The sequence below is a fragment of the Tympanuchus pallidicinctus genome, unplaced genomic scaffold (assembly GCF_026119805.1).
Source record: "Tympanuchus pallidicinctus isolate F22 unplaced genomic scaffold, pur_lepc_1.0 scaffold4, whole genome shotgun sequence".
Classification (NCBI taxonomy): Eukaryota; Metazoa; Chordata; class Aves; order Galliformes; family Phasianidae; genus Tympanuchus; species Tympanuchus pallidicinctus.
This window is the reverse complement of record NW_026294758.1, coordinates 40,090,483-40,110,954: the sequence shown is the minus strand read 5'-3', so window position 1 is coordinate 40,110,954 and position 20,472 is coordinate 40,090,483. Positions and strand designations below refer to the sequence as shown.

At 40.3% G+C, this 20,472-nt stretch overlaps 1 protein-coding gene across 3 annotated transcripts in view; it reads left to right on the top strand.

The window, feature by feature from the left end:
• The first annotated feature begins 6,802 nt into the window (after positions 1-6,802).
• Positions 6,803-20,472, top strand: part of PIP5K1B (phosphatidylinositol-4-phosphate 5-kinase type 1 beta) — a 100,979-nt gene continuing 87,309 nt past the window's right edge. Inside the window, exon 1 of one of the 3 annotated variants that reach the window (XM_052700668.1) lies at positions 6,803-6,914. The gene's annotated coding sequence lies outside the window, so the exon portion shown is untranslated. The other 2 variants (XM_052700669.1, XM_052700667.1) reach the window with 2 other exon arrangements.

Here is a 20,472-nt window from a genome sequence, read left to right as displayed (position 1 = left end):
AATTTCAGCCTCACTATACATAGGTCATATATTCACTGTGTTTTATCCAAGCAAGCAATATAGCTATGAGATCTGAGCTAACCTAACAGCTGGAATTTACGTGTGCTTCTCCCTCTTCTTGTTCACTACTGTAGGAAGGGAAAAGGCTATCTTTGGGATCACTCACATGAATAAACTCCAGAGAATTCAGCTTTTTCCAATGTAGTCCTCTCCAACTCACTAGCAAAGTCCTGGTTGATTGTGATTGTGCAAAATCACTAATATTATTAAATCCTGACTGATATAATCACAGCTGTATTCCTCAAGGACAACTATAAATATTGTTTGAAATGTTCCTGCAATCCCACTCATGGATTTAGAGCGTATCTCTCTGTGAGAAGGTCACAGCAAGTTAAGGGGGCTGTATGAACACCAGAAATCAATTAACAGGTAAGCTTTCCTCACCATGTCAGGATGCAGCAGAAAAATGCCTAGAAAACTGCTGCCAGAACTCTGTTACAGTTAGTCCCTTTGTGAGGAAATGATTTCTGGGGCAAAATAGCATTGCCCTGAGGCATGCATGGGCACATTGACTCTCAGTGGGCTGAGGGTGTATGTGTCCTTACAGGAAATAATGAGAAGAATGATGAAAACCCTACCAATAAAAAGAAATTAAATACAAAATAAAGAAGTTAATAACAAAGCCAACAGCAAGTGAGAGAGCTCTTATTTTAATTTTGTATCACTTAAGAAAACTAGAAACCTCAAACATATATGTAGGTGAAAGGAGGAGATTTTCTGCACCTCAGAGATTTTGTTTAAAATAACTTCTCTTACTGCCTTGGCTTCTCTTTACTCCTAGTCGAGTTACAGTCATAAAACTGACAGCTTTCCTTTTCATATGTAAAGAAGATCCCAAATGAAATTTGAAAGAACAAGTATAAACAAGGACGCATCTGTACTAATTTCCTACTTTTACTAATTTTACTAATTTTACTAATTTTAATTTCCCATCACTGCCCCTTAATATCCCTGTATTTTTAGGTCAAGGTCAAAAGCATCAAGCTCTTGCAGATCTATTCCCTATCATGTTTTTTTGGCCTCTTCTTCAAAGCCATCTTTTTGTAAAAATACACTTCATACGTTAGTTCACAAAGAGATGAAATGCAGTCATGAGTGTAATAAACACTCAAGAAAGCAGATAAGATTGGAAACTTTCTCCATATTTCCATCAATAAAATGGAAATAAAAAAACCCAACTACTTGGCTTTTGTCTTAATGTTGAAGGTAAATAATATTCGAATGAATATTATTTATGTACACTGATGTACAGTGATAAGACAGGGAAGCTCAGCATAAATGTTGAGGCAGAAATGACACCATTATCTATAGTAAAAGTAGTGGATTAAAGAGTATTTTTAATTCTATCATAATCCTGTATAGCAATGTCTTCAGAAGATACCTCAGTCAGAAGTATGAGAAATGCTAACAATTATGTCATATACAGCTCAGAAACATGCAGTCAGAACATCACTTTACAGCTCCTTGGTGACCTCCATACAGACACATCTTCAGCAGCATCTCATTATCTTTGACGGTTTTCTGTTCAGACATCAAGATCTGAATGCAGAAAGCTATTCAAAAGATGGAGCTCTTATGAAAACTTGTGAAGAATTATGATAAAGGTTTTCTAGACTACCTTTTTCACTAGATGGAGTCAGAAGAAGATTCAGACACTCTTCAGCATGTAGGACTTTTAGGGAAGTAGAGAAGTAAATCTGAATGTCTTACAAGCTTCTGTTCTGAATGTTGCTGCATTTGTTCTCTATTATGTTTATTTTGTTTTCTGTTGTAGTTGAAGAAAATTATTAATGCTTTTTTTTTTAGCTTTTCCTACTAATGGAAAATTCACAGTAGTGCTTGCTTACTTGTGTCAGATTTAGAAGAAGCTTGTTAAGTACAGAACATTTTCTTGATTGCTAGCACAGCTTAATGCAGCACCTCATGCAGGGTGATAAAAGTCAGTCTGGCTAATTAGCACCATTTAGAGACAGTGCTGGAAGACACTGCTTTTGTAGCCCTAGCTGTGTATGGCCCTTCACTTGAGTATATTTGCATAACACTGAGTCACATAGACAGGCCATAGGAACAAGCTTTACACAAGAGTAGTATTTATTAGCGTTTGTTTTTCCACGTGATGGTATGATACTGTAACAGAAATATGTTAGAACTCTATTCAATTATGAAAGAACGCATCTGAAAAACAATGCTTGCTAAGTTTTTACCTCCATCCAGTAGATAATATTTCTCAAAGTTTAGAGCTCCTATTTAGCTGGGGAATAAAACCATGTTTTCCTGACCTGCTATTAACTACACTTGACTCACACTTACTTATTCTGAAATATCTTCACATAAAACTTGCATATGACTGTTTGCACATGGAAGTCCTTACGTAATTTCTTGTTTTCAAATACTGAGATGTCACACTGGCACATGATTAATGTACTTCTGAAAACTCTTCAGGACAAACTAGGACAAATAAAAGAATGTGCGGATGGCTACGACGAAGGGAGTAATGGATGAGAAGTCCTAGATAGATAGATAGATAGATAGATAGATAGATAGATAAACTTGTCTGTGATACATAAAGGGATTCAATGAGGAGTTAGTTTTCTATAGCATCAGTTACAGAAAAGCATACTTGTTCTTTTCATAATGATAGGATCTATGGTACAAATATCCAAGTTTTGTTCTAGGGATGGGATCAAGATGACTGATTTGCCACCCTGTAGATAGATGCTGTCTGAATTTCCATGGCTCATGTGAGTATCTGTAAGAGGATCTCTCTGACTTCTGCAGCACAGCTGACAGCCTAGTTCTGCTCAGTTATTTTATCTCAGTTTGTTTCTGCAATTGCAAAAACTTGGGAAAATGAGCAGTTAGTTCTTATCTACCAATGACTTTTCTGCTCCTCTAAAAGCAGTCATAAGTGAAGTAGGTAATTCCTATCTTCCTTCATTAAAGCATTCAGGGTCCTCTTATAAGGCAGTCTTTGCTGCCCTGGTTTCCAGTGAACAAGAATTCAGGTTTTCTACTGATGTGCTGATATGCCAGAGCTCACATCTCCTTAACAGTATATAAGTATATAACAGTATATAAGAAGTTACTGATCTATTAATGGACAAAGGAGTAAATGCTGATCTATTAATGGACAAAATTAATGGACAAAAAGGAGTAAATGCTCTTGAAGGTTTGGACAAATGAGCACTGATAAATTTGCATTTCCTGGAAAATGGATCCTTAATGAACATGCATAATGTTATTTTAATATATACCCTTTGTAATTATTTTCATAACCTGATCAGATCAGTAGAACCGAAAAAGGGTGTCGTTTTAAAATTCAGCCTAGCAGAGTCTTTAAAGACATGGTAAGAGACTAACATGGTAGAGAAAAGAAAATTGTTATAATTGAGAAATAAAAGTCTGTGTAATTGTATACCTTTCTGGAAAGAAAGTCCTTCTGCAAATTAGTATATCATGGAATTGTCAGTGTTGAAAGAGTACCTTTAAGTTTAACTCCTATATAAATTCACTACCTGGCTTTTGATGCAAAACCTTTGTTATCTGTTGCTACTTAGAAGGCTCAAAGTTGCCCATCACAGTTTTTTCTGGTTTCTAGACTTTTCTTCTTGATTTCTTTTCTCTGAATGTAAAAAAAATCTTCCTGTGTGTAACTTTCCTTCAAAATTTGGTTCATGGTTTCTAAGTATGGAATATCAATGGAACTTTAAAATGATGTGTGCCTAAAATACCATCTCTGGAGGATGCTGCATTCATTCACTTAATAGCTCTGATCAGCACTGGCTCATGGATTTTGAGACAAAATATTACTTTAATCGTCTGATCTCTGTCCTCCAATAAAGACAGCTGAATCTCATGGAAGTAACCTTCAGCAAGACAGCACACTCTGCTGTGCAGGCAATAATGTGAAGATGCAAAAAAACCCTGTAAATGTTCTCCAGCATCAAAACAAGTAGCTACAACTGCTCATGGTTCCAGATGTACTCATCCTCATCCTGTGCACCACTGATTCTCCCTGCAGCATAGACTCTCTCTATCTCAGGTATGGCACACAATTATGCCTGCCCTGTATGGCAAGAAGTGTGGTAAACCATTGAGGAAGGAAAGGTACTGCATCCAGTTAAAAACTCATCAGTGTGAAGCTAACTGATATAAACTACTGGATGCAGTCCGAGCCATCACTGTGAGCTTATGCCAGCTCATCACTGCTGCAGTGCATTTGATCTAAACCTAGAAACTATAAAAGTGACTTTAGTTATAGTCAGTATGTCTTCCAACATTCATGTATAAAAGATTGAACCAATATTAGGTATTTGGTGGAAGAAACAAAAATGCTGTGAGATGCTTTAATATTTTGAAGACATAAGCATAAAGTCATGTACATAAATATCACCGTCATCCAAGAGTTACTGTATCATTGAAAAAAAAGTGCTGCACTACCACTTGCAGAAGTAGATTTCCTGCAGTTACTCTGTACACTTACACAATGTAAGCAGCATGGTGCTTTAGGATGCAGTTCAGAGCAGGACAGTCTACTGAAATTAGAACTACTAAAAGTTAGGTGATAAGGAGCTTTCTACCATAGCTGGTGGCAACACATACCAGGCTGTTTTGTAGGATACCGTAGTAAGGTCTCAGGGCACTTAGCTTCCACCCTAGCCCCTTGCAGAGCGAGAAGAACATGGACACAGTCAATTTGCCTTTTACTGTCAGTTTCCTTAAATATGAGATCTGCTCCAAAAGTAATGCCTCCTATTTTATCATATTACCCTAGAGGTGGATGTTAGTGTGATGGCAGTAAGGGTTGAGCCTTCCCCTCAAGACGCTGTTAATTTTCTTGCTGTGTGAAGGATGGCAGTGGAGGGCCAGCCTGAGAGAATGGCATCTAACATGGACACACGTATGAAGAAAAGGCGAGAACGCAGAAAAAAATGGCATGCACTGAGATTTATTGACATTTGCTGAATGTTTATGGAGACCAAACAGGGCATGTGAGCACAGTGAGGTGGTGCATTTTAGCATTGGTGACAGCAACAGTGGGTCACCTCCACTGGAGTAGATTTTTATAAGTGTGGCATGCAGGGTCTTCTTTGCATGTGAAAATCTAGAGCTAATGTTGAAAAGTGTTCTGTGGCTGCTAATTTGCTCTATCAAACAGTGTTATCTAGCTCTTTGTATCTGTTGTCATTATAATGATTACAAGGCATTACTTTCAGAGCAACCTAGATAATATAGCATTGTGATTGGATGGATATACATGTAGGTGGAGAAGAACATTCAGGTACCTGTTTAGCACTAAGTATAAATAAGGAATAGAGTCACTCTTACCTTATAATGTTGCTCATTTGTTTGTTTTTTTTTTTTTCAGGAAGAAGATTTAGGAGCTCTGTCTGCTCTTGTTTTTTGAGTTTGGGACTCTTTACTGTTCTCCACATACTACCACCAACTTTAGATGGAACTTAATTTGAAGCAGTCCACCTTAAAGCCTGAAAGAAAATTTTGAGATTGCATTGCATTGGATTATTCACCCTTAATCTTCCAAATACTCCTATGACCACAGGCTTGTCAGTGCTGCAGATTTTGAATACGTTAAGAAAGTGTCATTCACTCCAGAGATTAAGAGCTGAGCCAGCACATCTGACTGCTCTGCCTAAACTACTGGATTACTAGTGCGAAAAGCAGAAAGCGAAGTGTCAGAAGATGAGACTACAAGAGGGCTGTCCTACTGCTGTTACCTAGAGAAGCCATTGTTATCTAAGCAGTGTGACTACTGCACATTGATTTGAGTAAACATACAGCATAATTGTTGTTATCATGTTATGAAAAACACAGCTGATAAAAAACTGGGTGCAGGCAGGATCTTGAACAAAATGGAAGTAGCACCTTGAAATAGTGTTACGATTCCTCTACTTCAATATGCATGCACATACAATAGTTCCTTCTGCAGTAGGAATTCAATGTGCATGAGTCAGCCTATCCAATACCAGTAATTACAGCTATAAATGCACAGCTATTACGCATTCAGCTTGTGTAGCTTGGGAGTAGTCTACTCTATCAGGAATAAAACGGTCCTGAGTAGATGGTAGGGCTTTGCTGCCTTCCTTGAGGCAGGCAGGGAGTCCAGCAGCACAGCCTTGGCCATGCGGCCATTCCACCTTGCTCTGAGAAGAGCCCAGGCTCCTGCCAGTTAGCAGTGCTTCTCGGAAGGCAGCAGCGCCAGGATGTGGTCTTCCCAGCCCTGCTGCCTCCATGTTTGTTCTCCCAGCTTCCTTCTCGCATTTTTTACTCAGCGCTGATTTATAGCCCAACTGGCCATCATCATGTATTCCTCCTGAGACCTGTGGAACATCAGCACTACAAGTACTCGGTGATGTGGGATTAGCACCCTGACGTTTGGCGCTCCACGGGGGGTTCTGCCTTGAGTGGTCCCTCTCAGGGCAAACACATGAACCTGCCCAAAAGCAGCGTTGTCTGCAAAGCACAATTCAGAACGTGGATACGGTCAGAGAAGGAACGAATACGCGCAGCCTTGCCGAAGCGCCGACACGACAGCCAGCACAAGCAGGCCCGCGGCGCGGCGCTTTCGCCAGCCTCTCGCACCAAGGCAGCACGTAGCCCCACCAAACCCGCAACTCCCGCAAACCGCTCCCGCAAACGCAGTCCAGAGGGGCGGGGCGAGACGGGGCGGAGCGAAGTGGGGCGGGGAGGAGACACCGCCCGCCCCCGCCGCGCACCGGGCGGCCCACGCCGCCCCGGCCCGGCGGCGAGCGGGCGGGAAAAGCCGGCCCGCGGGCGGGGCCTGGGCCTCGTCCCGCCGTGCCGCCCCGCGCTGCCGCTACATACAGGAGCTGGAGGTGAGGGGACCGAGCGGCTAGGGGCTGCCGCGGCGGCAGTAGCAGCAGCAGCGGCGCGGGGCCCAGTGGCGGCCCCGAGGGGCTGTGCTAGCTCAGCGGGGGTAGCCGGTGGGTGAGGCCTGGCCGGGGTGTGTGCGAGCGCGGGGCGGCCGCGGGCTGTTTCCTAATCCTTTGGGGAGCTGGAGGGGGTGTTGTCGCGGGGAATGAGGTGCGTGCTACCTTGGGTGGTGGTTTTTTGTTTGTTTGTTCTCTTTTTTTTTTTTTTTTTTCTCAATTTTAGGGCTTTTTTTTTTTTGCTTTTTTTTTTTTTTTTTTCCTCATTTTGTTCCGCGGCGGGGAGAGCAGCCCCGAGCTGCGCGGGGTGGGGGCTGCGGGCTGCGGGCTGCGGGCTGCGGGCTGGGGCGGCCCCGGCGGGCGACCGCGCTGCTCCGCTCCAGCTCTTGGCGCTGAATTCACCTGTCCGCCTGTTTGTGTGTTGGTTTCTGTCCGCGGAGGCGAGGCAGGTTAGCTGACACGAACTCTGAAGTTTCATAATGGGGGGATTGTAGCTTTTATTTAAAACTAACAAAAAAAGCAAAAAGCAAAAAAAAAAAACAAAAAAAAAAAAAAAAACCCAAAGAAAAAAGCAAAAAAACCCACCAAAAGCAAAAACGGGGCGTAAGAGAGTGCGATGGGTTGATCGGCGCACGCCTCAGGCAGTGAATTTTCCCGGATTAAACTCTGCGCTGCGGCTCAATGAGATTATTCACGTGCTGTAAATTAAGCCTCAGGGAAGCCTCGCTGGAAGCCGCCGAGCGGTTCTGCCTTGTGTTGGTGTGGACTGAGACACTTCTGTTCAAGATGCCCATTTTTCTGAATCGTAGCCAGCAGCAGAAAGCTCAGTGGATGGTCAGCTCACCTTTTACTACCATAAGGTGGCTCTCCTAAAATGGCAGTGTTTCCAGTGCCCTGCTTAGATGGGGGCTTTTTTTCCCTCCTTTTTAGTGCTACTTCTTTAAAACTGAGCTTGTGGGTAGCGTTGTGCTGTAGGAGAACTCTGTGCAGGTGTTGTGTTAGCTCTCCCAAAGGAAATGTAGATAGACTTGTTTTGTGTTGCTTGTGAAAGGGTATTGCTTCAGGTGAAGAAACAGTTCTTCTGGTTTGATAGAGAATTATGTATTTATGTAAATGTTTTGAGCTGTCATTTGAATAATATCAGGTGGAGGAGGGCTCAGATCAAAAGGAAAAACACAAACTCTGCTTAAAGTGAACCTTCTATAAGAAGTGCTGGCAGTCAGGAGTTAGCGAATGTTTACAGTAGCACCCATTTTTAATTTTTTTTAAGTCTCTATGTAAATTCATAGGATGTTTATCCCATGGCTTGTTATGGCTGAGATGCTTTTTAATAAACTTATTTAAATGGTCTCCTACATTTTTTTTTTTAATCTTAGAAGCAGAGAGTACTTAGTCCTGTGAATGCTTGTTACAGTTGCTATTCTGACTCTCCCTGCTCTTAGAAAAGGAAAAATATTTTTTTGATTTGTAACATCACTTTTTTTCCACTTGGTTTCACCCATCCTTAATGTATTTTTTTGCCTCTTGGCTATCTCAAAATTGATTCACAAGAGAATTGAACATGCATAGTCAAATCTGTTTCATTTTTAAAGGTCAGTTTCTAATAATTAGTATATCTAAGAAAAAGTAAAGCCCACATGTATAAATGTTTTCTCTGCTCTTCTTGTTTAACACAATTAATCTCTCTTTCCTGGATTCTTCCCTTCCCCCACTTAGATAAAGCTTGGAGTGGAAAATTTGTTCTAAGTTTAGGAATTGATCCTGGAGCCATTAAAACTGGGGTGGGTTTCTTTCCTTGGATTCAGCTGCTAGTGCTGGGCTGTGTATAATCCTCGGTCACACATTCAGGTCTTCCTGCTATCTGAGAACTGAACCACAGTGCTTGAAAATAAGCATGTGTTCACCTTGTTTGCTGTAACAGTGTTTGTGTGCTTTTGGAGTGGTCTTGACTGTTTTTTCTTTCTGTTTATTATTGAGTCTCTAGGCAGCAGAGGAATTTTTTGTACTTCTGGCATCAGCAGAATAGGCTACAAACTATAAAAAAGCTTTCTTTGCAGCTTGCATAATGTAGTCCAGGTAGTGCTAGAAATGTCCTCATTGATTCTTGTAGCTTCATGTGTGCAGCGTCTGTTCTGTACGTTTATCATCTGTGTAACCAAGGCATGACAAGTGTTTTGGCATTCTCTGCTGCTACGGGTCAGAAGCTGGCAACAGCCTTTCCTTAGAGCCCAGACCAGTTGCTTGTATGGCGCTGCCTCCTCTTCATCCCCATTTTGTGTTGGATTTTGAGGGGAGCTACAAGCAGTGCAGTGTCTGCGCAGGTTTCAGCACCCTGCAGAACATGGTAGCGTGCTGCTGCTGAGAGCATTAGTCTTATACAACGGTTGCAACTGGTTGTCATTCCAAAGTGAGCCTCTGATTATTGCTGGTGGTTATGTGGTGCTATAGTTGAAATTTATAGATGGCAAAAGCCAAAAAGCAAACTTCTCTAATTGGTAAATAAAATGTGTAGAAGCATATACACGAGTGTTTTGATATGTGTAGTAATGTTCAAAACCCCACACTGGTCTGAACAAAGTAGCAGAGTTAGAGCAAGTGCAATGAAAGGCTTTCTGAAGGCTTACTGACAATGCAAAGCAGCAATTGGGAAGAGGATGCTCAAACCTTCCCTGCCATCTGGCATTAGGTTCAACTCAGCTGTTCATCATCACTCTGTAGGTGTAACTTGTGTTTGAGTCCCTCTTGTACTATACTTGCTTACTGTGGGCCCGCACCACTGATACTGTGATTTTTATTTTCCCTAAATAGATCAAGTGTCTGATTTGTCATAGCAGATTCCCACTGTGGTTATGAGGTCATGTATCTTGTCTTACTCTTCGTGTTTGTACAGTCCTCTGGAGCTTTTACTCCTTCTTTGGGACAAGAAACTTCAAGTCCTCCTTCCAAGAGCTGAAAATCCCCTCTTTTACCTTCCCTCTTTACTCTCCAGTTGTGAACTAAAAAACATATGATCATGTTGAGAGGTACAACATCTACCATTTTACTGCTCTCTCTTCTTTGCTGCAAAGCGGTTTTATTTCTGATTGGCAAAGTAGGGGGAAGCGGAAGATGTTGCACATGTGTTGTATATTTTCACCATTGTCCAGCTGTACAGTTTTTTTGTACTTTAGATATTAGGTTTTTTGCAGTTAAGGTAATGATAAGCTATTGCTAATTTCTCCAGTGCGACACAGCTATGATTTCTTCCATAGACAAGAAGGAAGTTACTTGTAAGGCTGCCTGTGTGATGTGTACGTGCATAGATGTAGGGCAGTGTTATCAAGTAATGTGCGTGGTGGATAGTGGTTCTTTTATTAACTGCTCATTTTGATTGTTAGTTCTGTCTTTGAGACCCATCCCTTGTGTGACCGCGCACCACTCTGCCAGCTCCCTGTGTCTGTCATCCTTTGATCAGATTTGTTGTCATCTGTGTAACTGTGGTATTTGACTGGGACTTGCTGTGGTCAGCAATACACCATTGAAAATATCTCTTCACTATGCTGAGGAACATCTGCATTACAAGCATGAGTACCAGGGATCCAGCATTGGGTTCCATTTAACTCCTTTTGTCTCTGCACAAACATACTGTTTTGCAGTTTTCTGACAAACAAAAATTTAAAGGTCCAGCTTAGTGTCTTTTGTATGGAGTTGCTAGTTTATGATCAGAATTATATTAAGTATAATGAGCACAAATATTTGATTTTGTGAATAGTTTAAAAATTGAATACCATTTAGCTTTAGAAATATTGCTGTAATTTACAAACGCAGTTATTGAATCTTGTTTACAACTCCAGAAACATGGCCTCATTCTTTGAACTGGAGAATAATACTAGTATTGAAGTTTGAAGCTTGATGTGCAATAATGGGATGTTGCCTTCAGCACTAAGGTTGACAAAAAATACTGCAACTGTTGTGCACTTTTTTGGCTGTGATTGCAAAATGGTTGGTGAGGCTTAGGGGAAATACGTGGTTGCTGAACTGGTCTGGATTAATTAAAAGATACTGGTGTAGAGGGAAGCTGTTTTTCAGCTAACTCTTGAGCAGGTGATGTGCTGGTACAGCCATTTGCAGGGCTGTACTCTGGCACCAAGGGGCTCTGCGAGTAGTGATGGGGAAGTGGCTGAGAAGTGCTGTTAGATGGTAGAGACTTGTTTGCTTCTTTCCATCTTTAGAGAACCATATTTAAGATTGCTGTCAGTGTTCCTACTTAAGGGGCGGAAATATGCTTGGTTGCAACAGCTGCTGCACACACCATGTCTCCAGCCTGCATTGGTCTGGATATTACTTTGTGGCCAGAAGCCATAGGTAATGAAATCCCAGGACTCTGGTCCATGTCTGCAGAGTGTAAATGGGACAAATTCTCCTTGGACTGTTTTCTACTCAGAACTTTCTGTCACGTTCTATCTGGGAAAGTCATTTGTTTTATTCTCCTGCTGAGTTTGTTTTCATGAGATGCTCTTGGACTGAGTACCCGTGCAAGTCAGCTAGATGCCAATGAAGTGAGAACTTAATTGCAGCAGGGATGTGTCTATCAGTCTTCTGGTCACAGCACAGCTAATCCCAGCTGTGGTGGGAGCTCCTGCTCAGTGCTGGGCTATGCTCTGTGCTGCTCCTGACTGGGTCCCAGCTCTGTAATGCTGCTTCTGCTCAGATATGTCAACTCTTGAGAATTTCCTTGCTATTAACCACAACCATGAAAGCCAGTGAGAGAGTTGGTGTCTCTACAGGCTGCTCTTTTTTCCTGCTAATCTGAAGATGTGGGTGTGTGTTTGTTTGCAGATAATAAGGATTAACTGCGTGAGATACAATGTCTCAAGCTGTGGTTTGATAATTAGAATCCTAAGTAGAACCCTTAGAGTAGGAAGGGACCCTTGAAGGCCATCTAGTCCCTCTCTCCTGCAGCAAACAGGGATACCTACAGCTAGATCAGGTTGCCCAGCACCTTATCCCGCCTGGCCTTGAAGGTCTCTAGAGATGGGGCATTAACCACATCTCTAGGCAAGCTGTTTCAGTTTCTTGCTTCCTTCATTGTAGAAGACTTTTTCCTTATATCCAACCTGAATCTCTACCCTTTTTAAACTTGAAGCCATTTCCCCTTGTTCTGTCACCACTGACCCTGCTAAAGAGTTTGTCCCCTTCTTTCCTGTAGCTCTCCTTGAGGTATTGAAAGGTCACAATTACTGATGAATTTTAGGGCAACAACAGAGCTGCAAGTTGCATGTCAAATTGTGTAAAAATAGTTGTTTTAAAATTTTGGCGTACTAAAGATTTCTGCTGATTTGTTGAGAGACTGGAAGAAATCTTTGCAATCGTTTGGTTGACAAGATTTGGGGAATGGGTTTCTGTTGTCCATTTCCATTTTCCCAGGAAACTCATTTATTGGTAAACCACTGTAAGCATCCAAGACACAGAGAAGTGAGTAGCAGCCAAGTTTTAGTTTGGGTAATTAAAAAGCCCGTTGCAGCCACTGCTGCTGCCAACCTTTAATAAGATTAATGAAAATAATTATTTGGGCTCAATATGAGAGTTTTTGTTTATATTTGTTTCCTAATCCAAACTGTAAAGGTGCAGAGTTTGTTAAACAGAATTTAGAGTTTCATGTGCTTTCTGGTACGGCTTTTTGCAGAAATCTTCCGTGGATGATTGATTAAATGTAAGGATTCTGGGATTCTGTGAATTTCTGTATTGAAAGGTTCTGCAGATTCTCTTTGCCTTTGTACCTAATTAGAGGCTTGATTTTAGTGTGTCATGCATCAGGTGTTTCTGCCTGAGAGCAATGCAGTCTTTGTATGAGGCCATGCCCAGATTTACTGTGTGTCAGTTTGCACTGGCTTAGCTTGTTGATGCTTCCTCCTCAGTAGGACGGTGTGTGGTCAGTGGAACGTGATTTGTCTGATAGAGAAAGATATTTTTTTTAGGCGCTGTAAAAGAACCCGGGCAGTCTCAGGTAAGAACACTGAACTTTATCATAATCAGTCATCTAAGCTGGGTTGTTGGTTTTTTTTTTTTTAAATTGTTTTCATTATTTAAAGTTATTTCAGTTTCAGTTCAGCATTCAGAATTCTAGTAAGAGATGCTGTGAGATGTGTCTTGGACTTCAGGTTTCAGTGTGACTTCAGTCATTCTAGTCTTGCATGTTTGAGAGGACTTGGTCTGGTTATATGGTTTGTCTGTATATTTTTGTCTGCATGACTATAAAAATCATCGGTAAGGCAGTAAATACTCCAGTGGCACACCAGGGAAGCTTTTTTTCCCAACATGTCCACTGACCATATTAGAAGAAGTTTATCTGAGGATGGAGGGCTGAGAATTTATTTGCTGATGGAGAGGTAGTAATGCGATACAGTCCCTCAGCTGATGGTTTTTGGCTCTTGTTGAAGATGGTTGCACCTTTAACCTCTTCATAGTGCAAAGCATAATCAGCAGATCCACAGGTTCTCTTTTGGACCTTCTTTGCTTTCCTTTGTGGTATATTTTATGCGAGTCTGTTCAAAGAGTAGAGGGTGTGATTCTGATTTGTGTGGTCTCCTACCACACACATTCTGGTTGTGGAGGTCTCCTACCCAGTCCACCGAGCTCCTAATCTGAGAAGAGGTAAGGTGGTACTTCTGTGTCTTTGAAGGCATTGTTCATGCTCCGGGTGAGAGGTCTGGAAAGAAGGTGTGCGTGACTTAACTTGAATGGAGGATCATGCCTTAGGCCAGACTTGGCAACTAGGTTCTGCCGAGGCTAGTGACTCTCCTTGAGTTTAGCTGGTGGAAGTCAGTGTGGATAGTTGCCTAAGATATAATTCAGTGAATGAAGACATAGAAGCCTTTGAGAGACTGGTGCCTTTACTTACTACTTAACTTCACACACGTTTTGTGGAAAAAAGAGAAAATATTTACATTCAGAGTGGTAGTGGGAGAATCCTGGGGGAGAAGAGAGACATCCCACAAAGTTCAGTCACTTTGTTCAATAGAGAAACAAGGGGAGTATTATAAGGAAGTTTTTGGCTAGGAAACAGAAAACCTTTTCATAGGAGTCCCCAGCTTCTGCTTTGGTTTTTAATACAAACGTGATGATGTAACAAGCATCTTATTAAATAATGACACTTGTTCATTTTGTTATTGAGTTTTGTTTACACTGTAAACTTTTTGCCAGCATTTGTAAATCAATATGGTAGGACAGTGAGGAATTAGCAAATAATATCACTACATAATTAAGAGCAGCAGAAATAAAAGTAGAAACCCAAATTGAAATCCTGCTTTGCTTCAGGGCTTTGCTTTTCCTCATATGCAGAATAGTTTGAAGCTACTGGGACTGTGCATGACAAAGGATCATTCTCTTTCATGATCACTTTTTCTTGACTGAAACTTGTTCTACTTGCGCTGACTTTGCGGTGGTGCACTCTTACAGAAACATGCCAGTGGGACTACTTCAGTCTTCAGTCATGTCAGTTTGGTAGTTCACATGCAGAAAGCAGAGATAATGTTGTTGAAGAGGTGGTTTGAAATTCAGTTTCAAGGCAGAACACATATCATACAATGTTAAGCTGGGTGTGGAAATACGGAATTCAAGTATGAGATTTAAAGGAAAAAAAAAACCACAAACTTTGAATGAAAGCACAAGTGCCTGTGTAAGTTTAAGGTATCTTTTTGAATTCTGTCGTAATTAGATGAAACAGTAATTTTTAGCAGAAGTTTTTCAATGCTGAAACTGAGAAGGAATTTTAAAAAGCGTCAGATCTTTTCAATAAAAAAAATTATAGTCACTCATGAAGACCTCATAAATAGCAATGCAAACGTTAAATTGCTTCACTTATGTGGGATACTTGCTAAAATATTCATTGTTAAATTCACTTTTTTCCCCAAACAAATGTAGATTTTCAAAGCTGGGATTAAAAGTAGTAGTATTTCATAACTATAAATATTTAGGTTAAGATGGTGCATGTGTGATTTCAGGTCTGAAATGTACTCTTAAGGATGTTTTGTTGAAAATCCTATGCTTTCGTGTTTGTAAGAAGAAATTTCAATAGTCACAGGTGTATCTGAGGTGCTAGCTCAAAACGTTAACTAAATCTTGAGGTGCTGTAGGGTGTCGTCTTTGCTGAGTCCCAAGCATTCTGCCTGGAATTATGTGTAATGCAGGCAACTGATTCTGAGCTGTGGAGAAAATCTTTAATCAATTGTGTATGTTAAATAGCAGATTTAGTGCACTCATGCCAAAAAGCCAAGAAATGTACCAGTGCCTAGCTAAACTGGATATTTTGGAAGGCTGTCCCATGTCTTCACTTCAGGGCTAGCAAGATTGCTTCTCTTCCTTTTATTTCTGGTGGTATTAGAGAGCATTAGTCTTGTTGCATATTGGTGTATACCTACATACAACTTTTGTTACGTGCTTTGTGTATGTTTACAGTGGAGTTTGAAATGTTACTGCAGACTGATGGATCCCGCCTAGCATTGTCTGCCTTATTTGACTGCTTGTAGTAGACCAGCAAAGCTGAGGTTTCGGGCAGCAAAGGAATGCTTCAAGTCACATGCAGCCTATCTAGCCTTCAGTGAAGTCAGTGTTTTCCTCATTTATGATTCCTTAACCCAACTAATTACGTTATTAAGTGAGCACAAGCCTTCCTGCTGTGCTGTGATTAGTTAATAGCTAGCATGCAAAGTTTTAGGATAAAGCAAACACATTTCAAACCATGTTTCTAAGCTACTGGCTCTTGATACTAGTTCCTGGAGAGCTAGCAGAGAAAGCATCAGTAAGGAAAAGGATTTCATATCACTCTTTAAGATTACTAGTTCTTACTACTGTGGCTCAAGTTGAAATTAATGTCGTCTGTTAGCTGTAATAGTCAATTACCAGATAGTTAATGGAAAGGCAAAGGTAAGTCGTTAAACTAATTGCTGCTAATTAATACAGTAGCTTTTTTGCTTTCTTCTGTAACCTTAGTTGTAAAGAGGTAAGGGGTGATTGTAGATATTTGTCTCGCTTTAATTTTAGAAGTCACTGCAGTTGCCTTAGAAATACCATTTGTACAGCCAGATAACTTTAGCTTAATACAAAGCGTTATCTCTAAATTTTTGTAAAGGATGTTATCTGTATTTTCTTACCATTTGAACCAAGAGAAATCTTGTTTAGAGAGGAAAGTGAGTTGTGGTCTGCTATGCGTCTGGATATTGCAGTTCATAGAATTAGCTGCATTTCTCTGGTGTCTGAAATCTGCTGTAGTGAAGCTCAGATACGGCATGCCTTGTGCGTTACTGACCTCAGGGTTTGACAGATCTTCTCAGTGTTTGAACCTACCTACAGGAACTCTGTGGTGTGGAAAATAGATCTGAAGATTGATATGCCGGGCTCGTTTGAGAGACTGGTACTCTGCTTACTCTCTTAGTCTTACTCTGCTAAACTTAGTTTCCCAAGAAGAAAAGTGGTGTAAAGATCCCGACAGTGTTGGGTAACAAAGACTTTGTCTTTGAATGTACTCAAGGAAAGATGACTGGAATTAAGTGCATTTAAGATCAGACTGTGAATTCAGTGCAGCCTTGAAGCAATTGTGCCCTATCTTATATTTTTGTTGCCTGAGTTTATTTACATGATTTAAAAAAAGAAAAAGGATTTGTTAACAGCTGCTTGACTTTACGTGGAAGTCAATCATTAACTAGTAAGCAGGCATGAACATCTGTACAATTAAGTGCAGTCAACGTTAGCACTCTCCTTGGCTCCTCCCAGCATGGTGTACATGCATTATGGGCTGTGTCCTTCTCAGAATTGCTCTTTACGTCTTAACACTTTAATCATAGTCCAAATTGGTATGAGGTGACAATCTGTGAGCACAGGATGTTGAAAGCTAATCAAGAGCCTTTAGCGCCATCCCTGTTCACGTTCCTTGTGTTAGTTAGCTGCACAGCCTGCTCTCCAGCAATTGTCCCAGTGAGGTGGGCAGGTGCTGAGATGCTGGGACGTGAGTCTGCAAGTTTGATCTCATGAGACCAGGCCATGCTGGAGAGAGGTCTGAGAAGAGATTGAAGCAGGTCTCCTGCCCAGCCTGAGCTTCTTCATGTGTACCTGCATTTCTTTTGAGTGCAAGAACTGTTCAGGCTTTGCAGCAGTCTGGGCTGTGGTCTCTGTCAGAATTGTGGCATAGCACCACAGGTGATTGTGCCCAGAGCTGCTGACAGACATCAGCCCTGTGCTGGTGCAAATGGAGAACTGCAGAGGGATGTGCCTCTGGGATATGTGCCACATACTACCATCAAGATCTGCTGCATGTACATCACGTCCAGCTGACCTGTTTGGGGGACCGTCCTGTCTCCTTGGTTGCAGTATGGTTTTACCCAGTAAAGTGTTTTTCATTCTTCTCACAATAGGCTTGTGTTTCAGTAATTAAAAGTTCAGTTTGAAAAAAATTGCTAATGAACAGGCATTTATCAAATTAAGGCATTTACTGAGAACTGTAGTAGTAAAGCATACTTCAGAACATGCTGCGTACTGGAAGCTAAGTTGCTTAACTTCTCTATTTGGGGGGGAAAAAGAACCACATATATTGCCATGTCATATTCCAGCCTTGGTTATATAATTGTCTTTCCAAGGAGTGATGATGCAGACTGATCTATTTTTATTCTTTTTGTACCCTGAGGCACGCTCCCTAGAGCAAATCACCACAGTGGTTTATTTCAGAATCTCAAACCACAGTAATTATGATAAAATCTCTTTAAAACTGTTTTGTTTTGTTTCATGCATGACGTGACACTTGCTTGAGTTGATTCTGACAATAACATTAAGCAACTCATTGGCCTCTGCAAAACTCAGGAGAGTTTTCCCTTGGCTATGTAGGGCTCCAGAAAGTGCTTCAATTTAATATCAGAGTGTTTAGTTAAATATTATCTGTTCTATTCATATGTTATACATACAGATATTACAGCGCTATGGTTTAAGATTACTTTATGTAACTGATTCACTACCTGAAATTCCTTGGGTGTTCTGTATTTTTGTCATGGAAGCTTGATTGCTTTTATGTCCAGTCTTTAATCTATCATTTTTATTTCAAGTAAATGCCCTATTTAATGTAGAATATCATGATAGCATCACTAGCTACAGCAAATGTGAACATTCACATGCGCATTGTTCAGAATATTTAAACGGGAGCTGAAGATACCAGTAGCAGTTACATCTGCCTTCAGCTGAAACTAGATGCATAAGAACAGACTATGGTGGGAAGTTGTTTGTAAGTCTTTTCTCTTTTTTTCTCTTTTTTTTTTTTTTGGTCACAAGATGATATTAGTAGAAGAATTTTAGCCCTTGTTTGGAATATCTGCAGAGGATGATAAAGTGCATGTGAGGGATACAGTTTTCTTGAGTTGGAGGAGTGTATATCAAAAGTAGAGTTGAAACGAAAGACAACAGGATATTTTTGTTGTTCCTCAGCAATGTCTTGATTTTTACACAGGCTTTAATAATAGACCTTGAACTTGACATTGTGGAGCCAATGATAGGGACAGTGGTTTTTCTCAGGATTTTAACTTGTTTATTGAAATAGAAATGTTTTTCGAAGTGTTGGCGACATTGCAGTACAGTGACAAAGCATCACTACTAGAGACAGAAATGTTTTAAAGATATCTTTTGAGAGACAGTAAGTACGTAGGCTTACTGAAAAATGAGACAATTCTTTGATTTGCAGTGATCTTTAGGTGAACGTAATGATGTGTATCTACAAAGTGAGAATGGTAATATGATGCTAATGTGGCAGTGGAAGCTATCATCTTAGGATGATAGCTACTGTCTATGTGACCTGTCCTATTGAGCTTGTCACTGTAGTGCAGGAGAGCAACCAAGGTGCTCAGTGTTGCCTAAATGTGCACAGTAAGAAAATGCCAGCTGCAAACCTGCTTCTGCTATGGATTCTCCAGTGAACTCCACCGTAGTTAAATTTGTTGTTGTAAAGCATCTGTACTTATTAATGGATCCAGACAATGTATTTCATGCCATGTATTCACTTAAGTGACTTCTTGTTATTATAAAATATAAATATAATATGTTTTACTGTATCCGTTTTGTTGACCCATAGGTCTGAGAATCAGACTTGGCAATGGCTGAATAATTAGCTGCACCAGCAGTGGTGCTGGAAAGTTTTAGGGTCATTTTTGGTTCCTCCATCTGTTCATTTACATGATGTTCAAGAGTACTGAGCTCTCTGCAGCACTGCAGATACTGCGGTGAATTGAACCCTCAGAGAGAGCTGTCTTTTCAGAAGTTTGCAATGGTTACTAAGGGTAGGGGGACAAAAGTAATGCCATTTGTTGCAGTTTAAACTTTGCTGTGCTATGAGATATCAAATAATGAGCTGACAAGAGTAGCAGGAGCAAACTTGACTGGAAATGGCATACCTGAGACTAGTGCATCTCTGCTCTGCTGAGTTCTGCTGAATTAGTGCAAAGTATGATTAATAAGGTCGTCTTTATAAATCTGTGTACAGAGACAAACTATCCTCAGATACCTAGGTTTCAGTGGGAAAAATTCCTGTTGCTGCTCACCCAGAGTAGGATTGGTTTTAAACATGGTCTGTTAATGTGTTTGGCACTGCAGCTCCTCTGCCTATTATTGATAACATCCTAGTTTTCTAGTATGAAGGATCCCTCTCTAGGGAATGAGAATCTTTTACCTGGTCAAAGGAGGCAGGATTATTTGCTTATAAAAAGATTCCCCATATTTGTTTGAAAGTAAACCAGATTTTTTTTTCTTTTTTTGCAGCAGTATAGCTTAAGAATGCCAAAAATAGCAAGTTCGAACAAGGGGTTGTGCAAATACTGCACAGAATCATTTGTCTATTTGCTATGATAAAAATAGGGAAATAAAAGCCATGGGTCGCTGAGTAATAATACTATCTTGCAATGCCACACAATAAAATATAGATGATTTTAAATACTATGTAAAACTAATATTAATTTCTTTTGTATGGGAAGCCATAATGTCTGTTAGGGTTGTGGAAAAAGGACCTGTTATTCACTAATTTATGGTTTAGGTTATTCATATGATGTTTTTAAAAATATAGTGAAGTATTTCCTTTGATAGTTTTTGTATTTCACATATTAGAACATATATGAACAGATGTTCATATATTTGTTATATAATAGGTATATTTTTTTTACTGACAAATCATTATCTTAGTATAAAAGTTAGATGTGAATAAATTACTTCTGTTTCTCCATTCAGATGTTCTGTTTTATAAAGGATATTGTGCAGTTTGTCACTGCCTATTAGTGACAAAATAAATGTACAGCACACATCTGTATAACGTCTATGGTAAAACATAGGATTATAAAGAATGAAATATATAATGTAGGCAGAATACATGATATGTGTATTTAATATAGGTTTTTATATATGTAAAACAATGCATACATAGGTGAAAATGTTCTTCAGCTTACTTCTGAAGGTTCTTTCTGGAGTCAGGTGGGATTTATGCTTTGTGTATTTCCTTTCAGCC